The following is a 5373-nucleotide window of genomic DNA, read 5'->3' as shown; positions in this document are numbered from 1 at the left end:
CCCAGAACACATGGCAACGCCATGGTCACGCGGTGACCACGCGGCGGGCATGCGAGTTTACGCACTCTAGAGTTGGGGGCCTCGGCCACCGCCCAAACCTCGACGTATCGCCACCAAACCATGTATTTATGATTAAATAGGTACTTACGTAACTATAAATGATTTTTGGAAAAAATAAATAGTAAACTATGAGGTAACTGCAGTTCAAATTTGACCCGCTTCCTAATGAATCGGTGGGAATTTGTCTTTTTCACCAGAGGTGGATCAAAACTTTTCACACCCAACCATTTTGTCAATTGTTCATTAAATATGGCCTAATATTTTAGAAAATTGATTTGGTCCAATTTTGCAAAAAATAGATGGTAGGTCCTTCACAAAAAAACTCATTTCGGGCACTCGGAAAATGGAAAATGTATTTTCCGTGCAAAGAAAATGAAAACTCCCTTAGGCAACATTGTTTGGAATTCCAAGATGCACCCTTGTGCACAATATGAGATCATTTGAACAAACTATGCCAAGAATGTGGCCATAAGATTGATCATTTGGCTTGAAAGCCATGAATCTTCACGCATGATAGCTCATTTCTGAGAACACTTTTTTAAAATAATTGCCGTATTGCAAGTTTATTATTTTTTCTGGAAACTTGGTCACATATGATGACACAATGCGGAGGTTTTCCAATTTTTGGTTTTTTTGAATTTTTATGCCTGTTTCAAAATGCGGTCAAAACGGCGGGCTTGACCGTTCCTAGCTAGTGGTTGAATCTTGGAATTTTTTTGATGTTTCTCTGATTAAATAGATACTTATGTACCTAGAAATGATTTTTGGAAAAAATAAAGATCAAACTATGAGGCAGCTGCAGTTCAAATTTGACCCGCTTCCTACTGAATCGGCGGGAATTTGTCTTTTTCACGAGAAGTGGATCAAAACTTTTGGCACCCAAATTTTTTGTCAATTGTGCATTAAATATGGCCTAGTATTTTATAAAAATGATTTGGTCCAATTTTGCAACAAATATATGGTAGGTCCTTCAGAAAAAAACTCATTTCGGGCACTCGGAATATGGAAAATGTATTTTCCGTGCAAAGAAAATGAAAACTCCTTTAGTCAACATTGTTTGGAATTCCAAGATGCACCCTTGTGCACAATATGAGATCATTTGAACAAACTATGCCAAGAATGTGGCCATAAGATTGATCATTTGGCTTGAAAGCCATGAATCTTCACGCGTGATAGCTCATTTCTGAGAACACTTTTTAAAAATAATTGCCATATTACAAATTTATTATTTTTTCTGGAAACTTGGTCACATATGATGACACAATGCGGAGGTTTTCCAATTTTTTGATTTTTTGATATTTTTATGCCCGTTTCAAAATGCGGTCAAAACGGCAGGCTTGACCGTTCCTAGCTAGTAGTTGAATCTTGAAATTTTTTGATGTTTCTCTGATTAAATAGATACTTATGTACCTAGTAATGATTTTTGGAAAAAATAAAGATCAAACTATGAGGCAGCTACAGTTCATATTTGACCCGCTTCCTACTGAATCGACGGGAATTTGTCTTTTTCACGAGTGGTGTATCAAAACTTTTGGCACCCAAAATTTTGTCAATTGTGCATTAAATATGGCCTAGTATTTTAGAAAAATGATTTGGTCCAATTTTGCAACAAATATATGGTAGGTCCTTCACAAAAAAACCTCATTTCAGGCACTCGAAAAATGGAAAATGAATTTTCTGTGCAAAGAAAATGAAAACTCCCTTAGGCAACATTGTTTGGAATTCCAATATGCACCCTTGTGCATAATATGAGATCATTTGAACAAAATATGCCATGAATGTGGCCATAAGATTGATCATTTGGCTTGAAAGCCATGAATCTTCACGCATGATAGCTCATTTATGAGAACACTTTTTAAAAATAATTTATGTATTACAAGTTTATTATTTTTCCTGGAAACTTGGTCACATATAATTACACAATGCGAAGGTTTTCCATTTTTTTTGATTTTTTTGAATTTTTTATGCCCGTTTCAAAATGCGGTCAAAATGACAGGAATGACTGTTCCTAGCTAGTGGTTGAATCTTGGAATTTTTTTGGTGTTTCTCTGATTAAATAGATACTTATGTACCTAGAAATGATTTTTGGAAAAAATAAAGAGCAAACTACGAGGTAGCTACAGTTCAAATTTGACCCGCTTCCAGCTAAATCGGTGAAAATTTGTCTTTTTCATGAGAGGTGCATAAAAGCTTTTAACACCCAACCATTTTGTCAATTGTGCATTAAATATGGCCTAGTATTTTACAAAATTGATTTGGTCCAATTTTGCAATAATTTTTGGTAGGTTCTTCACAAAAAAACTCATTTTAGGCACTCGGAAAATGGAAAATGATTTTTTCATCCAAAGAAAATGAAAACTTTCTTAGGCAACATTGTTTGCCATTCCAATATGCACCCTTGTGCACAATATGAAATCATTTGAACAAACTATGAGACAATTGTCGTTCAAATTTGCCCCGCTTCCTAGTGAATGGGTGAAATTTGTTTTTTTATAAGAGGTGGATCAAAAGCTTTTGACATGTAACTACTTGGTCAATTTTACATAAAATGTGGTCTAATATTTTTGAAAAATGGAGTTGTGCTATTTTGGAACAAATATTTGGTAGCTTCTTCACAAAAAACCCTTTTTATGCACTCGAAAAATGGAAAATCATTTTTTTCTGCAAAGAAAATGAAAGCCGTCGAACTATGCCATCGTTTGCCATTCTATGATGCACACTTATGAAAAAACAATATCATTTTGACAAACTATGCCATTCTTATGTTTAAAAAAAATCAAAGTTTTGGGTCTAAAATTTTGAGATGCAAGTGCGAGACAGCCGGCCAATGAGACGTGAGGAACCGTTTTCACACGGATCACCAAATTAGACACAATCTGGGTCATCCACCAGGCACCCATCCAACGATGGAGCTTCTCCCGAGAATCAAAAACCCTAACCCACCCACCTACCCTCCCCTCGACCCCCCAGATCCCCATCCGTCGCCACCCCCACTCACCCACTTGCCCCCTCACCTCGGTCCCGCCGCCCTCCTTCTCCCGCAACCCCAAACTCGGCCCCACCGCCAATCTCCACTCCCCCAACCCTAGCCCCTCCGGCGACCTCCTCCCCCACTCCTCGACTGCCCGGCGACATCCTCTACTTCATACCCGCCGGCGACCTCCTCCTTCGACTCCACCCTCTCCTTCTCTCCATGCCGAAACCCTAGATCGACGCTATGGCCACCTCGCAGGCGGCGCGTGCAGGTGAGATCTGGTATTTCCCCCCCTTCTCCTCCTCCTCCTTCTAGATTTCTTTAGCTTGCTCGAATCTCATTGCGTTTGTGCTGGTTTGTGCAGGCCATCCAAGATGGCGGGGCCATGTTCGCCTCGTCTGTGGGGACGGAGGCGGCGGCGGTTGTCAGGAAGATGGTGAACCTCAGCTCCCCTCCCCGGCGGCGCAACAACAGCAAGATGGTGAAGGGACGCATCGGCCAGCGCATGAGGCTCTACGTCCGCGGCACCATCATCGGATACAAGAGGTGAGAAGCTCCCTTCGCCGGTGCGGCTCTGCTCCTTCTCCCTTGCATGGGTATCTGAATTCCTGGTCTTGGTTGGATGTGCAGATCCAGGCAGATCCAAGTGAACACCATGGAGGACGTGGCCTGGTACAGCGGCAAGAGGATGGCCTGCGTCTACAAGGCCAAGACCAAGCAACGACACCTACTACCACTGCATCTGGGGCAAGGTCTCCCTCTCCCACGAAAACACTGGCGTCATCTGCGCCAAGTTCACCCCACTGAGGCCATGGTGATTTGTTGGGTCGAACTTCTCCGGTTGTCTGTTTCGGTGGCATGCATAAGATTTAAACAAACTGAATTGAGCTATATACCTTCTGTGATATCTAGTTCTGTGCCACTATTTATGGAGTTGTGAGACTTGTCGTGTGTGTATTAGACCCCGCTTGCTTGTTCAGGGGATATTTAGGGTCGAGATAGTGTCACACATGTGACTGGACTGCAGCAAGTCTGAAACTGCAGACTCTGCTTCATGTTGCTGTTATTTCTTGAAGCCTTGAATAGCTAAACTTGGGCACCATGTACGTCTCCTCCCTATAATTTGATGTACTGACTTGTGTTGCCTGCTGAGTGCTGACGGTATTAGGTTCATTCTGTTTCACGCCGTTTCATCATATAGCTTACCACTCTATGGGTTTGATTTTCTGCTGAGCTACTGTGATAACTATGGGACTGTGATGTGCCACTTTGATGGTGTTTCCGATAGCAGATGAATCGGTGATTCATGTAGATGCTTCGTTTAGATTGAGTCTCCTCGCATGCACTCAACTTATGTTGCCTACTTTACACATCTCATAGTGTGTTAGTGTTAAATTCACTAGCTTGTATGCGTAAATTGCTGAATTTGGTAGTACGAACCCATATAGTTTGTGCATACAGTTCAATCTTATGGGTGTCTCTTCATGTGATGAATGGGTTTCCTCTGTGGCGCCCTGGTAAACTGCAAAACATGTACAACGAGAGTTTGACCAAGTTTAAGAAATCCTTCTTGCACTTATAAGGCCTACTAACCTATCCATAGTACAAGTTTAATCATAAGGAACATGTTTCTCCATTAACTTGACCATGGTAACTCAAGTTGTCCTACTGATGAAGCTAATTGTTTCTACTTCTCCATCCTGGAAACCGATTGCATGCTATCGTAGATGGGTCTGAGTGTGCAGTGTTGCTGTTGTGTTACTACTGCTGTGGTTTATGTTGACTGAAAATGGGCTGCTTTGTTTCAGAGGAGTGCTGCTGATCTGATACTGCGGGATCTGCAAAATAACCCTGAGATGTGGCTGCAAGTGGTGCACATCCTTTAGAACTCCCAGAACCTCAACACCGAGTTCTTTGCCCTTCAAGTAAGCTTCTGATCCAGAATGTTTTAATTTCAGTAGTTTACAAGGTTGTTCTCAACTGAATGCAGGTTGATCGATGTCGTGGCTGCAGCTGATCTTTGATTAGACCATGCATGTTTTGCATTCAGTACAGCCAGCACTCGCCATTAATTACACTCTATTGTGGTTCACCGGTTATATTAGGAAATGGTGCTGCTAATATTTTTCTTGTCGAACTCCTAACCGGTTTTAAGCGGTTAAAATGCCCAGTTGCTTCGTATCCTACTGGGCCATCTTTGTTTGTGTTTCCCTATTTATTTCGTAGTCGACCAGTTCTGTCCTTGCCAAACATGTATGTTCTGCAGCAAGGAAACATTATATCCTGTTTGTGTAATTGCAATTGACAAACAAATGCACATTAGAGCTAACACTAATGAT

At 41.4% G+C, this 5373-nt stretch overlaps 1 pseudogene; it reads left to right on the top strand.

Annotated features, from left to right (window-relative positions):
• The first annotated feature begins 3512 nt into the window (after nt 1-3512).
• On the top strand, nt 3513-3852 carry LOC123191523 (60S ribosomal protein L35a-1-like; annotated as a pseudogene).
• Nucleotides 3853-5373: the final 1521 nt, after the last annotated feature.

This window comes from Triticum aestivum, chromosome 2A (genome assembly GCF_018294505.1).
Source record: "Triticum aestivum cultivar Chinese Spring chromosome 2A, IWGSC CS RefSeq v2.1, whole genome shotgun sequence".
Lineage (NCBI taxonomy): Eukaryota > Viridiplantae > Streptophyta > Magnoliopsida > Poales > Poaceae > Triticum > Triticum aestivum.
This window is presented reverse-complemented; position numbering and strand designations above follow the sequence as displayed.